This window comes from Amblyomma mixtum, chromosome 4 (assembly GCF_055824585.1).
Source record: "Amblyomma mixtum isolate Tamu chromosome 4, ASM5582458v1, whole genome shotgun sequence".
Lineage (NCBI taxonomy): Eukaryota > Metazoa > Arthropoda > Arachnida > Ixodida > Ixodidae > Amblyomma > Amblyomma mixtum.
Window position 1 is genome coordinate 26,066,180 of NC_143015.1, and position 19,953 is coordinate 26,086,132.

The 19,953-nt window shown below is 48.0% G+C and overlaps 1 pseudogene; it reads left to right on the top strand.

The window, feature by feature from the left end:
• Positions 1–11,544: 11,544 nt before the first annotated feature.
• Positions 11,545–19,897, top strand: LOC149345941 (uncharacterized; annotated as a pseudogene).
• The last annotated feature ends 56 nt before the right edge of the window (positions 19,898–19,953 follow it).

Here is a 19,953-nt window from a genome sequence, read left to right on the forward strand (position 1 = left end):
ACAAGTGTACAATTGTTTAACTGAGCAAGCTTCAAGAAATTTTTCGATAAACAATTGCTATCCAGTTTATACTATGGTGCATGTACTCCTGAAGCTGCCTGAATCACTTCTCCTATCAATCATTGCTCAATCAGTATCTAGCACGAGCAAAGTAGGACGTTATACAAGGTATGAAAAATGTATTTGCATCGCGATGTTCCATAATGCACTATCAGCATACAGATTTCTTACTAATAGCCTGTTTAATGCTGTGCTTAATCGCAGACTCGGTACATGCATGCTACACTTCAGCTCGATGTCAAGCTTGTCTTTCACCAAGAGTGTAAGTACTGCATCACTCGTAAGTCGGACTAGATGCGACGACGCCAAGGGTGCAAGGTGTAGGCCCACTTTTTTCGACACAGTTTATTTTTGAAGAAAGCGTGCAAGTGAACAGTGCACAGCAAGTTTCGTTTGGTGTAAGCAGATGAATCGATGAAATGCTCACATGAGAAACTGAAAAGTCGTGTACGCGACTTGCAGTGTGAAAAACAAAAGCTTGCCTTTGACACTCCACTGCCGAGTCGCGGCAGTCTAAAAAAACATGCTGACAACGCAGCGAACGCAACTACGCACTACACTTTTAGAAGTTTCTCTTTCGAGCAACATGGCATTACCTGAGCCACATGCAACCAGCGCCCCGAAGCTCGGCCTCGGCGGAGAAGGAAGAAAGTGAGGAGAGAGAAACAACGGGGAAGGAGAGGCAGCTTCGCAAAAGGGCCTCTCCTTAGTTCTTTCCTTCGTCCATGCTCAGCTTTAAATGTAAAGGTAAAAGGTCAAGTGACCACTGGTCTTCGGTCATTTGGTTGCTGGTCATTAGCGATGGCTATTCCATACAGGCATATCATGGCTATGAGCAGCAAGACACACAGTCCTACATTGTTAGTCTTGGGGGTATGTGCTTGGTTTGATCTTGGTCGGGCTTCAAGGTCGAATGCGCAAAGCCAGGCAAAGCTCTGAGTTTTACCTCGGGTAGCAGAGCTTTCGCTTTAGAAAAGAAAAACAGGTTTGCAGTTTTCAGAGGACAACACAGCGAGAGAAGATATGCCCGAGTCTGCCTGAAATAATTTGGTAAAACGGTGTCATTCCAGAGTTTCAATTTCGGTGAGCTGTGGCATCAAAAGTGCATACAGTACCTCCCGTCTTGTCCTGTGCCCTCACGGAGTAGTGACGCCCTTGCCGCTTTGTCGTCTGATGCTAGCACCCACGACTGGCAGTCTCTGTTATGCGCCTCTGTTATTCGAGAAAATCTAATTTGAAAGTTGTGTTGTTATCCATTTGCATCACATCCAAGGACTCCGGAACTTTTTTCCATCTCAATGAGTTTGGCTTGTTAAATTTACTGCATTAAATCAAATTACACAGTATACCGAACTAGTAGGTGCTTTTTTTTTTACGAATTTGATATATGCGGCTTTGACTGTACCACTCCTGTGTCCTCAACAGCCCCGTAATTTCAATTCTTGGGGAAACCCCTGAGCGGGTCTCCTGAGAACCCCTGAATGCCCGAACCTATAGTAGGGATGAGGATAAGAGATTAGTAATGCGGGCGATGCCAAAGGCAACAAACTGCCCCAGAAGCAAATTTACAGACACTTAGTTACAGTTACAGGCACTTAGTAAAACCAACAGAGGAATGTATACTTCAGATGATGGAAACAGGCACCTGAGGCCACTTCTTAGCCCCTCAAGTGCTGTCTCCATGTTTGTGGACACAATCTGGACATTATCAAATCCAAATGTATGAGGCGCAGTGCCCACATGTGAGCACAATAAAATGCACTGAAATCTAAAAAATTAAAAATCCCATGTAGAAACATGCCTAGTCAGGCAAGAGAAATGAATGCAGAAACCATTTTTAAAATCGATGCCTCAGTGTTTTATGGTAGCTATGGTATAGATCCAGTGAGTGTGTGCTTTCATTTGCCTGTTTCAGAAGCATGAATGGTTTAGAGTGCATGAGATACATGTGAAAACAGGAATAACTGAGACCTCGAAAGAAGTGTTTAATGTTTCATTACAAAGTGGACATAAGCAAACCCAAAGAATATTGCATAATAAGTCATCGTGGAAATTTTCTCTGCAACACAGCATGACTCCAATAAAAAGATGAAAATTACCCTTCACTGATAATTCGCTCCTGAAGAACACCAATGCAGTGTTTTGGCAGCTTACTACACTGTTTGACCTGCACCGAGTACGAGTCGAAAAGCCTTCTCGCTGGAATGCCGGAAACAGTCGCACTTAGCGTCTGCACGCCAGACAACGATAGCTTGTGCTTCAGAAAACTCGTGTTGTGTTCCGCACATGGAGACAGCTACCACTGTTCAGTGTTCGTTCAGGGTGCATCTCTAAAGAAAGTGGACGTTTTTGATGTTGAAAGTGTGGAAGGCCTCCTTCGCTCTGTTAACAAGATGAATTCATGCGCGGGATTGGAGAAGGATATGGTGGAAGAAAAATTTCCCAGGACTGGCCAGGTCAAGTACAGAATTCATGGAGCCAAGCTACACAGTGTGAAATGCTTCGGCACATCACAGAATGAAGGACAGTGCCTTCAGTACAGATACGTTCATAAACTTCTGCTAAAGCAAGCCTCCTATCGAAGGATGAGGGCAAAGAATAATCATCGTTTCACTGTGTTCAAAAAGCTGGTGACACATAACATGCAGCTTCGTCACGAAAGGAAGAAGGTGCGAGAACTGACATCCTCTTTGAAAACTATGAATGAAGAGAACATGTCCATATCACGTTCAAACCTGCAGCAAAGCTATTATGCTTTACCCTTAACAACAACAGCAGCAGGTAAGGGTATGCTTTGATGCTTCCAGGAGGAAAGGCACTCAGGGGATGAAATACAATGAACGGTGGCTTCTTGAATGTATTGTAATGAGAATGAAGAGCCCCAAGTTGTACGAACACATTCGTAAACATAAAGTAATGGTTCTGCCATGTAAAACCTGCCTCCCGGGTGCAGGAGGTATTTGAGAGCACACGTTATAGGTGACACCGCATCTTCCGCAAAAAAGCTAAAAATCTTTTTTCGCTGCAGGTAACCATGGCAGAGCTTCAGCTCACTCAAGAAATGAAGAGGCATGCTGTCATAGTGTCCTTGGCTGCAGGACACCCCGATTCAGAGACTACGACATTCTTGAAGGTTGCCCGATCATTCGTCTTTGAAGTTTGGAAAGGTTGCCAATGGTGATATGGATGCAGTTTCTCAAAGGAAACGACATTGTCGGCATTCTGACACTCTTAGGATGCCAGAATAGACCCCTTTCCACAAATTGCAGTGCCGCACCATCCCCTAGCGGATCCACGCAAAGCTTGATGGGAGAACGGAGCGATCGCCTGCTGCGTCGGCTGCTGTCGAGCGTGTTGCTGTGTTGGGACGCTGTTCTCAGGCGTTGTGCGTCTTCTCATGCGCGCTGTTGGTGTCTCTTAGCAAAATGTTGCAGCGGACTGCTGTGGTGGTTATCTATTAGTTTTCTGCAATTCTGTGGTGACTTCTTTAGACATTCGACATGTCTGCAAAGAAGAATCGCGGTGGCGGTCAAACATGCTGCGTGCCCGGCTGTAGTAACAACACGAGAAAGGACATCAACATTTCATTCCACACATTGCCCAAGGACAAGAAGCTGAAGCTAGAATGGGTGCACAGGATAAATTGGCAAGGTTTGCAAGGGTGATTACCCTGTGGAAACCTTCGAAACACCACAAAATATGTAGTGTGCATTTTAACACTAGCGGGCGCATCGGATACATGGATCGTCTCCACATGATTTTTCCACATCCAGTGTATACGGAACGGACACCTGCTGTGATTACGGGTAAGACTATCGCTTCGAAAGGAGACGGTTTTCTGCTGCTAATGCTTCATTATGTTCACCAGGCTCTGGGAAACAATGCCATATCAAGTGCGTCGTGGCGATGTCGCAGGAGGCCGATATCCAAGACGAACTCTGCATGTGCGGCACGGTTGAAGTGGAATCTCAGCAACGTAAGAGCCTTTTTTCTTTTGCATTTAAGCTTAATATGCTTCGAACGCGAAAAGTGATCCAGTCACTGTGCTTTGTTTTCTTTCGCCGGAAGGAAGGAAGCGGGTTTATGGGTCGGAAAGTTCACGTATTTGTTGATTCTTGACACAGCGCAAAATGCACAAATTGAAAGGGAGACACACACAAATGGTATTCGGTCGGCATAGAAACGGTATGCTTTCTTATCATTGTTGTTTTGTTTGTATTCGTTTCGCCATGAGGAGCAGAGGAAATGACGTCATTTTTTTTTTTTTTCGGGGGGGGAGGGAGTGCGGCAGTAGGCTGTCTCACTATGAGTGATTGTACGTATCTTGATGAGTTGGCTCTGCTACAACTGTTACTAATAAGTTCGTTTTCCAGGGAATGTTATTCCGCTCATTCAGGTTAGTTAAATTCGGGTGCTGTCTCACAGCTGCAGCCGCGCTATCATAAAGTATTTTGAAATTATTTATCTTAGCAGACAACGTCTCAGCCACTTGACCGGTGTTACTTCCAGCTGCTTCTCCGTCAAGCATCCATCCTCAGCAACCAGCAGGTAACCTCACAGTCCAATGTTGTGTATATGTACAGCAAGACCTATTGAAAAATGCAACTAAAATGGAATACATTGAGGAAATGCAGATGAGAGCTCAAAGAGGCACTGTGTTTTGTACCTGCTGTTCAGTACTCCCCTATTACTTGTTGGTGTAATTTTATTTTGCGTGTTTACTTTTGCCACAAATAATTTCGTATAAGTCTGGCTTCACTTTTCCACCCGACCTTGCTATCATATAAAAACTTTTACCTAATGCAGCCTACCATATTCGTTTTATATTGCTTCATTCCAGACTACGACCATCAGGGGTGGAAGCAGGCTCCAGCTTTTTGGACCAGGCACGGGAGCAGCAAAAGTCTTATTTTGGAGCAGCTTTGGAGCAGCAAAAGGCCGATTTCGGAGCAGGTTTGGAGCAATTTGTAGGCTATTTTGGAGCACTTTTGGAGCAGACTGGTGACATTTAAATGCGACTCAGAGCAATTTTGTTTTTCAACTCGTCCAAAAACTGCATAAATACCGATCATCAATCCTACAGGCCAGATTTCTTTAAAAGGACTGCAATTGTTCTAAAGATATTTGCTAGAGTTCATAAAAAAAATAGACATGTGGCAGCTGCTACAAACAGTAGTTGCAGTAAATTAGCTGTTATCAATTTCAGTTCAGAAAAAAAAAGAAAACAAATAATGGCGACAGTTCGTCAAAACCGTCAAAAGAGAGCAGCAGAATCTCGAATATACTATGTCAGGACCGAAAAAAAAATATCAATACCCGCCAACCGGTGGATTTTAAAATTCGGAAAATTGCCGCAGCCAAACCAACAAGAAGGTACTCACATAATTTGAGCCCTCGCATAAATGCGCACCAAGATTTTATTACCCAAGCGTATATATGAAAAAAAAAATGCACCAGCGTGCAACGCGGGTGCACGCAAGGCAGTCTGTGGAAAATCGGCGCGAACGCGTTGCTGTGAAAGGTGCGAGTAGCGAGGGGACGGCGGCCGCGCCGCTGTGAAGATGTAACCCCGTAACTGGCCAGCCCAAGCCAAAGAAACATCAAATGCGTGCGAGGTATGAGCACGACAGTACCTCGCACGACGGGTAGTAAGCCCGGTGTCCACTCCCTCGCAGCTCCATGTATAAGTTCGTAATTCGTTTGTTAAATTAGCTCCGGTAAAGAAAATTATATTCGCGCGCCATTTACCCGTACCACTCGCGCTGGTGGAAAGAAACATCAAATGCGTGCGAGGTATGAGCACGACAGTACCTCGCACGACGGGTAGTAAGCCCGGTGTCCACTCCCTCGCAGCTCCATGTATAAGTTCGTAATTCGTTTGTTAAATTAGCTCCGGTAAAGAAAATTATATTCGCGCGCCATTTACCCGTACCACTCGCGCTGGTGGTCGCTTTCCAGGACAAGCTGTCCGGAATCCTAAACAACCGAAACGTTGTCGGTTTGGTCTGCCACTAGTCAGCCGGGCCTATCGCGAGGACGCCGTTTTAGCGCCTTTATCTCCAGATACAGTGCCTAGACCATGCCTAGACATGGCCTAGAATACTGTACTCCAGAATTTTTCCTTCCTCCAACAGTGAACCCAACTGTCGATGCCAATGCGGTTGCGTCCGTTTCATAACGAGCGCCCAGTGTTGCCCAGCCGACAATAACACTCGGCTAAATTTGGCTCAGTATACTTGCAATGGGCGTAAATTGCCGTTCAGGCGCAGCTTGGCGCAGGAGATCAAATTGGTGCAGCATGGCGCAATTGGCGCAGCACTTCCACCCCTGGACCATACGTATTCCATGGGACCAGCACTTGAGACAGCACATCGTTACCCAGCAAGGGCTGCAGATCTTGTGACTACGTGTCAGCAACTACAGCAAGAAAATGAAAAGCTGAGACAGAATACCAGTTTCCTTGAAGAATAAATAGCAAAGCTGCGTTCTTTGCTGCACAGGGAAAAGATTGAAAGGGCTAGGGATAAGCTGATAACCAAGCAAGTCTTTCATATTGAAGACTTGGTCAAGGATGAGAAGCAGCTCGGAGAGTCGGAGAGACGGACAAAAAGAAGCGAGCGTGGCGCCGCGGGCGCCACAGAGCTCCGTTTTCCCAGAGTGCTTTGCACGGACGTTTGGTGGCACGGCGGAATTTGTGAAAAGGTCCATTCATCAGTTGCGTCCCAGCTATCATTGATGAAGACCCTGGCAAGCCTATAAGAGCCATCGCCAAGGAGGTGGAGGTTGACAAGGCCACTGTCAGACATGCGGTTCATGAGGACCTTCCCTACAAGTCCTATGCTATGCAGAGAGGACTGTTCATGTCCAAGAAAACCAAGGACAACCGCCTGAGCAGAGCTAAGCGCCTCCTGAACAAATTGAAACACCCAGAGGAGCCTGGGATGCTGTGGTTTTTCTCCGATGAAAAAAACTTCGTCCAGGACCAGAAGCTCAACCGCAGAAATGACAGGCACGCTGTGTCAAGGCCCTGAGGAAGTTCCAACCATGATGAGGACAAAATTTCCAGCATCGGTGATGGTCCTGGGCATTGTGAGCAGTGAAGGAGATGTGATGCCTCCACATTTTTTTTCTTCAAGGTAGCAGGGTCAATGCTGTTGCTTACACTGAGGTACTGAACATGGTTGTGAAGCCTTGGATTACTTCTGTGACATGTGGGAAGCCATATGTTTTTCAACAAGACTCTGCGTCATCCCACACAGCCCATACAACCCAAGAATGGATGGCTGAAAACCTCCACGACCATGTCACTCCAAACATGTGGCCTCCCAGCTCCCCAGATCTTAACCCAATGGACTATTACGTATGGGGCGTGGTTGAGAGGGAGTCCAAGAGACACCCACACACCACCACTGCGGCCCTAACCCCCGAATGCAGAAACGTAACTTCACTTGAACTTGACTTCCGTCGGTCTCAAGGCAGCTCCATCGTGTTTTATAAACCAAACTCGACTTGAAAGGTGACTTGCGATCAACTTGGCTCGATCCCATTCGGTCCAAATTTCAAGTCGGCTTAGGGGCTAGCTTGACGCTGACTTCGTATTTCTTTCCAACATGGCCGCCCATTCGCGGCGCCATTCGCGGTGCCATGCCATAGATGTAGTGTTTTCGGAGGCCCATTCATAGCCGAAGATCCCCCGGCCAGCGTTATGCGATCGGGGGAACCCCATGGAGTTGTACAACGACAAGCAGTTCCTCGCCCGCCATCGGTTCTCGAAGAACGTTGTGCGGGAGCTGCTCACCATGTTGCCTCTGAGCGAAAGTCCTGACAACAGGGGACAGCCTGTGCCTTCGATGCTGCAGCTGCTCCTGGCGTTAAGATTTTACGGGGAAGGCACGTTTCAAACTGTGACGGGGGATCTGGTGTGGATCTCGCAGTCTACGGTGTGCCACACAGTTGGCAAGGTCACCTTGCTCATTGCCAAGCACTTGCGCCCGATGCTTAAGCAGTTTCCAGCTGTCTCGCAGTTGGGAAAGCTGATGCGGGACTTCTATGAAATCGCTGAATTTCCTGGAGTAACCGGCTGCGCAGATGCGGAAGACTACCAAAACCGCAGGGGCTATTTCTCCATTAATGTGCAGGTAAGCAATGAAAATTGAAGTTCTCTGAACAGTTACGACTCTTGATCTCACGAGTATTCATTCGTGCAGTGCACGTGCTGTCATTTTATTTCTATCCCCGTGGTGCTACAAACGTACTACAATCACAAGCATGCTTGCCCGAAAGACGCGGGTTCGATCCCGGCCATGGCACTCACATTTCGACAGAGGCGGAATGCTAGAGGCCCATGTGCTTGGTGATGTAGGTACACGTCAAAAAACCCCAGGTGGTAGAAATTTCCGGAGCCCGTCATTACGGCGTCTCTCCTAGCCTGAATCACTTTGAAACCTTAAAACTTCTAAAACCAAACAAGTATGCTTGTGTCGAGCACTGGTGGGTAGCGAAATACGTCTCTTCGGAATATGCAATCGAGGTCCAGCATTTTCTTTTAAAGCAAATACTGGGTTATAATGTAGCGTAGTTCTCAATGAACAGAAACACTGTATATCGTCATATTTTTTTTCTTGGTTGCGCATGAGAGCCGGTTTTGCGCGTGTTCAGAACAGCGCATTCTTAGCGATAGGCTGTCGTATCAACAGTTGCATTACGAGTTGAAGAAATAGAAGGCACCATATGTCTGCCTGCTTTTGCTGACTGGTCTTACTGCTGGTTTTGTACAGGCTGTCAGCGGACCCCAGCTGCAGTTCTTTGACATTGTTGCCGACTGGCCAGGTTTCGTCCATGACAGTCGGATATTTGACAATTCTCACCTGCGGGTACTCTACGAGGAAAGTCGGGTGCCTGGAGTCCTGCTTGCAGATGCTGGCTATGCAAGCCACCCTTTCCTCATGACACCGCTGTCAGACCCTGGCCCAGCAAATTCGCGGCAAGGAAGGTTAGTTAATGTGTTGCCAATGTCATTGCATGACAAAGTTCGACCATCCTGCAGAGGCGCCTTGAGTATCAAGGTGATGGTGTTTGGTGTCACCACGGACCCTTTTAGCTCCCATACCAAAGCTATCATCAGAACTGTGGCAATAGGCTTTAAGGTGAAGGGTAGAAATGATGAACGGTGGCGGTCGGGGCCATGGTCAAGCTCCGGCCGACGGGCTCTCCGCCTGTTTACCAGTTGGGGGGCTCCGGGACCTTCCTTTCTTTGGATATGGTTTTTAAATTTTTAGCTCATGTAGACTTTTTACAAGATCTCTCTTATTCCAAGTATCCTCAGCCCCTCCTCATTGCTGAGCAGAAGGCTGAGCTTAGCCTTAACTGTCAGATGCCTCGCCCTTCTTGCTGAATAGAGGACTGTGGTTGAGGCTACCTGGCTTCGCATTTTACATACAATTCTTGCCACAATTTTTATGTGCTACACACCACTTTAGGCCATTCCATCTGATTTACGCCCTGCAGACACACTATAATCATGCACATACTCACTACTCTTTTAGGCCCTACATACCCTGTTTTGCTGTTAACACGTATACATATTTTAATTTGAGCCAGACAAAAACCTTGTTTTTGGTGCTCTTTGGCCTTAGATGCCCTTGCGCCAAAAAAAAAGATCATCATCACAAAGTTCGACCACACTTTCGAGCTGTGGCATTAAAAACTCAATATTCCTTTATCCATGAATGTACCAAAAAGCCCATATAAAGACCCGTAATGTGGTCGAGCGAGCATTCAGTGTCTGGAAGCGCCGCTTCTCTTGTCTGCATATGGGGCTCTAGCACAAGCCGAAACAAGCTGCAGTAATCATTACTGGCTGTGCAGCACTGCATAACTTTGCCTGTTCGAGGAAGGAGCCGCAGCCTCCTATTCAGAGTGCTCCCGTCCAGCCTGGATGCAATGATCATCCAACACCGACACAGTTTTTGCTTTCCGTAAACTACCTCGCATTTTGCACCTTGGCAAAGGCACGTGCAGGCGGAAATGTATTTTCAGGCATGATCAAGAGCTCGCTATCTGCCGACGCCACTGCATCAAAAAACATCCATAACAAGCTCGATGAACACATGGACATTGGGTGCCTTAACGAAGTACACGATGTGCTTAAAAGCACCAACAATTTGCCAGACCACTCTTGTCTTGCTTCAGTCAAGAGTGATGCCCGCATCACATATTATGTAACTAGATATGTTGCCCCCAACATGTTGAAGAAGACAGAGTGTGAGGATTATGCCAAATCATTGCTTTGCTCAGCCACTAGATCTGACCATCTCAATGAAGCCTGTTTAACTATGGAGGTGGACAGAGGAGGGTTGCTGTATCCAAGGAGCTTGAAACCCTCATCTTGAAGATGGAGGATTCGTTTACTCATTGTTTCAGCTTTAACAAGCTCAAAGCGAACAGCATTATGGATCTGGTATCATGCTTGGCAAGAAATGTGGTGAACTTTGTTGGCTGTCCTGAACACAACAAAGACGTGAGAAATCGTGTAATCAAATTTTACGCACCTACAAGATTGCATTTCCTTGTTCAGACTGAGAACAAAAACAATTGTTCACTGAGAACAAAAACAAACACAAAATTAAAAACAAAACAGACAAGAACAGACAAGGAAAAAAAGAGAAGGCGCGACTGCTAAAACTATGACGCGTTACATAGTTTCCTTTGCTGCCTGTGCATATTGTCGCGTCTACAACAATAGCCGCTCAGCGCCTAATCGGCACGCAGCTCGTGCGCCACGCTGTTCGCTTCTGAAGAAGAAACTGACGTTCCGCCCTGGCCGTCTCAGTGTACTGTCGCATCCTCTCGGTGGTGGCGTCTCTCTGCCATCTAGACGCGAGCTACCAGCACCAACTGATACGTGACACTGATGGAGCTAGCGGGCTCATCATTCCAAGTCCAGGACCCCTCCAGACAGCTGCATATCGAGTCCCAACTAGCTTCCGCTTGTCTGCAAGCCCATTCACCACAGCAGCCACCACCTCCTGGGAGTGGTCCCAGAGTTTGGTTTCCTTCACAAAGAGGTTTCCTTCACGTTCTCATCGACCTGGTGAGCATCCCACCATGGCACAGGCTAGAACGTCACACTTGATGCTTCAGCAACCCCGTGTTCCAACCAGCTTCCATGGCGCCACTTTTGGACACTTTGAAGACTGGCTTGACCAGTTTGAGCAGGTCGCTGATTTCAACCAGTGGAGCCCTGCGCAGAAGCTGTGGAACGTATATTTCGCACTCAAAGACTGAGCCAAGACTTGGTTCGAGAACAGGGAGGCCGATATTCAAAGCTGGGATACCTTCTGCCAGCAGGTCCAGGACGTTTGCTAGCACAGACCGCCGGGTTCGTACACGGCCCCTCCTGGACGCTCGCATACAAAAGCCTAATGAAAGCGTTGCAATGTTCGCCGAGGACATGACCCGCCTTTGTCGGCACATTGACCAAGAATGGCGGAAGCCACAAAGCCCCGCCACATGATGCAAGGTGTGAAGGACCAACTCTTTGCTGGTTTGGTCCGAAATCCCCCGCAGACTGTAGCCGATTTCATCAAGGAAGCGAACGCCATTGAGTGGGCCTTGCAGCAGCGCTGCCGCCGAAATGACTCCTTGTGCGGTGAGCCATGCAACAGTGCAGCCGCTTGGAGCGTGTCCAGCAACAATTCGTTGTTGTGGAGCTCATACATGTGGTGGTCCATGAACAGCTCCAGAAACTGACCCTCGCCTTGCCTGATCAAAAAGCTGCCGCTCTTACTGAAGTTGTGCACAACGAGATCCGCCAAGCATTTCCACCGCCTCCTCCAGTCATGCCGGAGCCACGCCCCATGAGCTACGCCGCGGTTCTCCATTCCGAGTTGCCACCTGTGCAACGTTTGCCATACCACCCGCTACCGCTATTCTACCAGCGGCCCCAGCGAGGGCCTGCACTGCATCCACCGACCCAGAAGGCGGCTGTTTGGCGCTCTTCTGACCAGCAGCCGCTCTGCTACCATTGCAGGGAAACCAGCCACCTCTATCGCCATTGCCCCTACCATGCAATTGGCCTCCGGAGTTTCCCACGTGATGCTCCCACAGCCCCCGTTTCGGTGAGCGGCCCCATGAAATAAAGGAACACCTTGCTGCCTGTGACACTACCTCTAGCCACCAACCACAATCTCCGTCTGCCACACGCATCACGTCGCCCAGCCGCCAGGCTTTCGCAGATGGACTGTGGGGACGGTCTCCAAGCCCATGCCGGGGATCACGTCACCCAGCCGCCAGGCTTTCCCAGATAAACTGCGGGGCCAGTCAATTTCCCCGCGCCGGGGAAACTGAAAGCGGCGACCTCGGAGGAAGGTTGCTGACAGCAGATATTACAAAGACCCCAGAATGCCGCCGGAGTGCGATGCCGAGATCCCGATGCTGCCGCAGCCTGATTCTGTGATGCCGAATTTCCCTGACACCGATGCAGTTATTAGCGCCGGCCTCCACATTCACGTAGACGGGCACCCAGTGACAGCTCAACTAGTAGATTTGGGTGTTCCTTGCAGTCTTGCTATTGCAAAGAATTATCCACAATCCCAGACAAGTGTGGTACTAGTCCAAGAACAAGTTGTTGTTCACACCAATTTTTGGAGAAGTGACGAGCTGTAACTGATTCTAGCTATTAATGAGAATGCTGCACTTTGTGGATAATGCCGGCATTACCGACCTTACTTGCCACCCACAGCCGGAGCTGTGCAAGATATGGCCATTTTTGGATCGACTGTTGAATAACTGCCACTTGGCATACATACCAGAGCGAGACATATCAACAGATGAAAGTTTGATGCTGTACAAAGGCAGGCTCGGATGGGTGCAGTACATCCCGCTGAAAAGAGCAAGGTTTGGCCTAAAATGCTTCATGCCTTGCAAGGCATCATCGGGATATATATGGGATGTCCTCACCTATACTGGAAAAGGCACAAATCTGGGCACCGCAGCAAATCTTGAATCCCATCCACCAACAGACACCAAAGTAGTCATGAAGCTCCTCAAGCCCTTGCAAGGCAAGGGTTACTGGCTGATCATAGACAACTTCCATACTTCGCCAGAGCTCGTCGGTCTCCTTATCCACAACCACACAGATGTCTAAGCCCCGTGAGACCGAACAGAAAAGATATGCCTCCAGAACACCAAACGCAGAAGCTCAAGAAAGGAGAGGTACAGGTTCACCAGCGTGGTAAACGTGTTGCTCTGCAATGGCGAGACAAAAAAGTAGTGTCTGTCATAAGCACAGTGCATATTGCAAGCATGGAGACTTTCAAAGATTCGACAGGGCAAAATGTCACGAAGCCAAACATCGCGCATGAATATAACCAAACAATGGGCGGTGTGCACAAATCCGATCAGATTCTAGCCAACTACTGTCTCCAGAAAATGCCAAAAAATATACAAGAAAATTTTTTAGCCACCTGATTGATGAAGCTACTTTCAACTCGTTTGTCTTGTACCAGAAAGATGGAGGGAAGATCAGCCACCTTTACAACCACCTCAGCCTTACTGAGTCAATCCTGAATAGGTACCTTGATCCTTCAAGCAGAATAAAGCACGGCCGGCCATCTGATGTCGTTGATCCTGTTCGTCTCAAGGAGCGGCACTTTCCTGCCTATATCCCTCCAAGCCAAACCAAAGCAGCGCCACCCAGAAAATGCTTCAATTGCTATTGGAAGCGAGGAGAAAATGGAAAAAAGTTCAGAAAAGAAACTCAGTTTTGGTGCAAAAGCTGCAACAAGCCACTCTGTGTCATTCCGTGTTTTGAAATATATCACACAGTCCCGAAGCTTCCCAAGTGAAATACCAAAATGTTGGTTCACCCGCACAAGCGAAAGTTATGACACATTTGTGACTGTTTTCATTATTGTTTATCACTGGCAAGCAGCTGATTTTGTATGCAGTGTTGACAAGTAAACTTCATTGTGCTAATCTCACTTAGCATGTGGTGCAGTTATTCTGTCAACATCGAGCAATTCATTTTTACTCAGCTGCCAGCCCTAGCCACACGAACCACAGATCTGGTGACATCGAAGGCTTCGGTAAAACGATGGAGAGAGCTTAGTTGAGCGCATAGCCCTGCTGATCAAAGAAGGCATCACATCCATGTTGGATGTGAAAAAGTGTCTTCACTACCATGTACATGATGTGCTTTTCCCGAAATGAAAAACCTGGCAGCATCAACATAGCATTTTTTCGTTCTGCTAAGAACGAAACTGCCAAATGGGCAATCTATGCAGTTAAGCCGATGTCTGTGTTGTGAATGCTATTAAGGAAAGGCAAATTGATGCTTTCCTTGATGTGTACACATTTGAAATTGTGGTGCCTTGTTTCTAGGTGGACTTACCTCTCAGCCATGTGGGCGAATAAAAGAACAGAAATTAAAATCGGCCAAGATTAGCAGGTTAAAAAGAAATGAAGCAGCAGCCTCTGAGAAGAGACTGTTGCCTCAGCTGCCAGCACTAGCCACATGAACCATGGATCTGACGACATCGAAGTCTTCGGTAAAACGATGGGATAGAGCTTAGTTGAGCGCATAGCCCTATTGGTCAGAGAAGGCATCACATCCATGTCGGATGACAAAAAATGTCTTCACTACCATGTGCATGATGTGCTTTTCCTGAATTATGAAAAACCTGGCAGCAGCAACACGACATTTTTTTGTTCTGTTAGGAACAACTCTTGTCGATCAAACAAATGCACTTAATCTGGTCAAAAAAATCCAGTCTGAGCAACCTGAAATTCAGTAGTGTATCAGCCATATGCAAGCAAGCACACAGGTTGCAGCACGTCTGATGACATGGACGAGAATGTTGCCAGTGAGTGTGAGAATGTTGCCAGTGAGTGTGAGGCATTGCCGAACTGGGGTAGTGCAGAGTAAGGCATAACCCCGGGTCGACGCTTGGCCAATATCGCGATGCCTTAAACCGTCGGTTCCCGGCACTTCAATAAAGTTACTCCTATCCTATCCTAATACTTTTTTGTTTCCAGCCGAAGCTCACGAAAAACATGCTTGTAATGTATGGAACTCCAGTCGTTTGTTTGGATTCTACCATAAGACCACCGATTATGCAATGCCACTTTTTCTTCTTTGTGGGGATGCAACTCGTCCCCTGTGGTTCGCTTCCCCGCAGTGCACCCCCAACTCATCCCCAGTGGTTCGCTTCCCCTCAATGCACCCTCATTAGTTGTGTTAATTTAACTAACAGGGGAGGGCGCTCGCGTCGCAGCAACACGAGCACCACGGATGGCATGTTTGCTACGCACGCGCAGGGGAGAGACGGTCCTCTTCTGCTCGGGACAGGAAGCGCACTGACGCTCGGCGCGAGGCTCTGCTCTTCGCCAGCTGGCACGAACCCTCGTGGGGAGGAACGTTCACCCCGCATCTCGTCCCGTCCGGCCTCGGAGTTTTCCTCTGCCCTACCGTGGGCGAACATTCGCTCGTAACCGTGCTGGTGAGTCAAATGTCCTCAATTCCTCAGCGTATTTTGTTGCTGGCAGGCGTTGTTGTTGTGTTAGCAATAAATGCCTTGTTTGTGTCAGCCAGTGTGTTGTTCTTTTGTTTCCACAGAGCAAGGCCCGCCGTGGTCAGTGTCCACTTGGTAGTGTACGCAACCACAGGGTGTGGTCCGCGCGATTTTGAACTGTGTCAGCCGTGGTTAAGCGGGAAGAACGTATTTGTATCTCCCCAATTATTAAAACCCCACATCTTGTAGTTAAAACACCGTTAGGTTGCGCAACTACTAGCATGGTCATTGTACAGTTTGCAATTGCTTGTTGTATAGCGCAAGCTTTAAATGTGTTCAGACAATGGTGTGAAAATCTATCTCCGCAATACTGGATGGTGGATTACAATCAGGGAGAGATGGGTGCCATCTGGCAAGTGTTTCTAGGAAGTAAAATATCCATTCTGTGATTTTCACAGGGGCCAGGTGTGACAGAGATGGCTCTGCAGAAAAGAAAGCACTGTGTCACATCCTGATGGTGCCCTTAACCTTATGAAGTGCATAGCCAACGCCTCTAATCCAGATGCATTTGAGAACTAACTGGATGGTCTCATGACTTCAGAGTACTGGCGAAATTAAAAGTTCCAAAATTATTTTCAAATAGTGCGGCTGTCTATGAAAGAGCTGTGGGTTCTGCAACAGCAGCTTACATTTGATGTGCTTACCAGAGACACAATGTGCTTACACAAGAGACACAATGGAATCAAGGCACATTATGTAAAGAGCAAAAGCAGGAAATGATCCCTTATCTCCCTTATTACAGCCCTTGTTTACTCATACTTGCCACACGGTGAAAAAAAAATTGACTGCCCCAAAGATCACAGTCGGCACTATACTGACAGTACAATGAAAATGTCCCTACATATATAAGCAAGGATGCCCTCGCAACTTCATGAAGCACATGTTGTGGAGGCTTGAAAATGCAGAAGAATGCAGCTGAGCTGCCCATCAATGGGACATTTACCATTATATCCGAGAGGGCTGATGGATCTCACGTTGTTGACTTAAACAAGTCCTCATGTACAGTACGGTCCATTGTTAAAGGGAACATGCAATCGCATGCCCTCCGCGCTTCACGAAGCCCTGCCGCCTACATGCGGCAAAAATATGCGGCATCAGGTGCATGCGCGGAATGACCAGCCATCATGCTTTCTGCGCATGCGTCTTGTGCCGACAGTTCGCACAAGTTCTCAGCGGCAGCGCCCCGCAAAGCGCGGAGGCCACGTGATCGCATGTTCCCTTTAACAGTGGACCGTACTGTACATGACTTGATTTTTACAAGCACAAGTGCCCCTGCAAACATTTCTGCACAGTTTTTAAATAGTTGAAAGAAGTACTTTACTGTCACAGCCTCAGGACTATCTCAATAGGCCACACACAACATTGGCTCACTGCACATAAACATAAATAGGCTTCAGTGATGCCAGGTAAGAAGTAACCAGTGTTGTGGAGCTGACCTCAGAGACTATCGTGTCGGGACCATCACTACAAACAAATGCCTTCGGCACTGCACCAAAAACATGTTGAACAGCGGGAGAAATGTAATCCTGTTCTTTTCAGCGCCACAATAACAAACTGCTGTCTCAAGTGAGCAAATTGCTTGACCATGATTTTGCTTGGTTAGCAAGCTGACAAAGGCTGGCAGACAAAAATTAGAAAGAGTTGAGCTGTACTAGAAAGCTGTAAGACAGTGCGAACCCTATTGAAGTGCGCGATCTTGAATTGTAACTGCAATTTATCCGTTGTTTATTTATTCTCACTAATTTGTGTGTGTGTCGAGTGTCCTTACTCGCTCCCCCTTCCTTTTTTCTGTCATCTCTAACATATCAGAAGTGGGATAAAAGCCAACAAGAACCGGAGAAGACTGCCAGTGCGAATTCAGTGACCTGACCGTGTCTGCAGAGCGAATCATGAGTGGAACACCTAGACGAGGAGAGGACACCAGCGACGCCAACGAAAGCGTTAATGTGACGGAGCTGCTAAGCGCAATGCAAGAAAAGGACAGGCTTCTGACAAGCCTACTAGAGCGACTCGTCCTGCCGGGGTCATCAGGAACTCCGAGCACGGCAACACCCAGCTATCATGTGATGCCTGACCTGGGTAAGAACATCGCGGATTTTGATGGAGGTGGAGATGCAGCATTGGCTAAGGAGTGGATAGAAAACCTCTAAACCTTACACTGCTGGCCAGAAGAGTTCCGGTTAGGAACGGCTAAATGCCACCTCTTTGGACCTGCCAAGGACTGGCTGCGTTCGCGCATCGAGGTGTCCACGTCTTCGGAAAGTTTCTTATACCACTTCCACCACACCTTCTGTGGCCAGACCCGAGTGGCTGAAAGGTGGAGGAAGATGCAGGAATGCGTGCAGCAGCGCAACGAGAGCACGACGGCATACTTCCACTCGAAGGTTCGCCTCTGCCGGGAGGCCAATCTCGACTTCTGCGACACCCGTGAGCAAGTGTTGACTGGCTTACGTTCAAGACAACTGTATACGATGCTACTAGGACGCACCTACGAAGACGACGATCTCCTCCACGACATCTGGAGTTTGAGCGCATTGATCGTGAGCGGGAGCAGATCCGGCAGTACCCAAGAGAAGAGGCCTTTCAGTGCGACCACCACGAGTAACCCAACAAGACTTCTTGCACGCAAGAGCACCTACGAGCGGCCGAGCAAGGACTGGAGACCACCCCTGACGAACGATAAAGGCGAGATGAAGTGCTACAACTGCGGCCAATTCGAGCACATCTCCCGCGACTGTCCGGACGAAAGGCGTGAGATGCGATGTTGCGGAAAAAGCGGCCACACACAGCGTCATTGCTCTGAAAAAACTACAAGCAACGAAACCAATACAGTGACTGACTCCGAAGGGGAGAAAATCGCTCCGGGAGCGCTACTCAAGCAAGTGACATGGAATGGGACCACGACACTCGTCGGCATGATTGATAACGGGAGCTCCGGGTGCCTCTTGCACGCGTCGGCGGTGGCACGCAGCGGCGCAGTGTGACAAAAGATTCCACAGTGCTCTAGTGTTTCGGCAGCCAAGGCATACCGTCCGCAAGAGTGATTGGAAAGTGTTACGCCTACCTGCAAATTGACGGCGTCACAGGCAAGAACATTCCAATTTTTGTTGTCCCGGACGATGCTTTGTCACTCGATTTAATCGTGGACAGAACTTATACAGAACTGCGATACATAGCTTACGAATGACTTGGTGGTTGCCTCTGCTTTGGCGTCAGCAAGAATCCCCATTCTCCCATTTAGAGCCGGTGAATGAGTCAAAGTTGCGTGTGCAGACTACTGGCAAGAGTGTCCTGCACCCTAACACGATCAACTGGTTCTCACTGTCGACGACATCTGACCTTTCCGGGCCGGTTTTGCTTGGTACCTTTGGGAACGAAATCCTTCTTGACATGAAAGAGGGGGAAAATCAGCATGCGGGTTTTACGAGCGGAGACCAAGAAGTGGTAACCAGAAAAGGACAGCGATTCGGGCGCGTAACAGAGGTCGATGTTGTTGGTGTTCCTGAGGAGCTTGATTGCCGAGTAGACGAGCCAGAGATTCTCTGTGTGAAAGCAGACAACGCCGCCTAGAAGACTTCAGGCCTGCGCGCTCCCAAATGTCATGTGAGCAACGTCATACTTCACGCCGCACCGATCATATCTACAAAGTTAACCCCATCTTCGTTCGTACGGAAAAGTACAAGAATTCGCCTCTAACCTTGTCAATAAAAGAATGGAATGAGTTGCCCTCCAGTATCGCTACCATAAACCATTTTTCCTTATTTCAGTCGGAATTGCTAACATATCTGGAATCCCAGCGCGTTCAGTAACCAGATTTGCTTTTATATCACTTACTAGCAAACTAGTATGTTCTCTTTTTTTGTTATTTGTGCATTTTTTGTAACAGTTTTTACGTTGTGTTCTTTTGTAACAGTTTATACGTTGTGTGCTTTTTTGCCTGTGAAAATTGTGCTCTGATTTGTCCCCGCCTATGTAATGCCCCCAGTGGGCCCTTAGGGTATTTGAATAAATAAATAAATAAATAAACAAATAAATAAATAAATAAATTAATTAATTAATTTCCGGAGGCGATCGCCTCTTCGAGGGTCCAGAGGCGCGCGCAAGAAATGAACCGACAAACCCCGCAGTCGGCGCAGCAGTTCCCGCGCTGGACCAGCGGCAGGAAGCCCGACGTTGCGTGCATCGTTCTGGCGTGGTTCTGTGTTTCTGTGCTGGGTGCACATTCCTGCGCATGATCAGCGCGCGTGGTGGTGGCCAAGGAGTGAAGTGCGGCTATCAGCATGCCGTACAAGTGCTGTGTGCCGAAATGCCGGGGAAACTA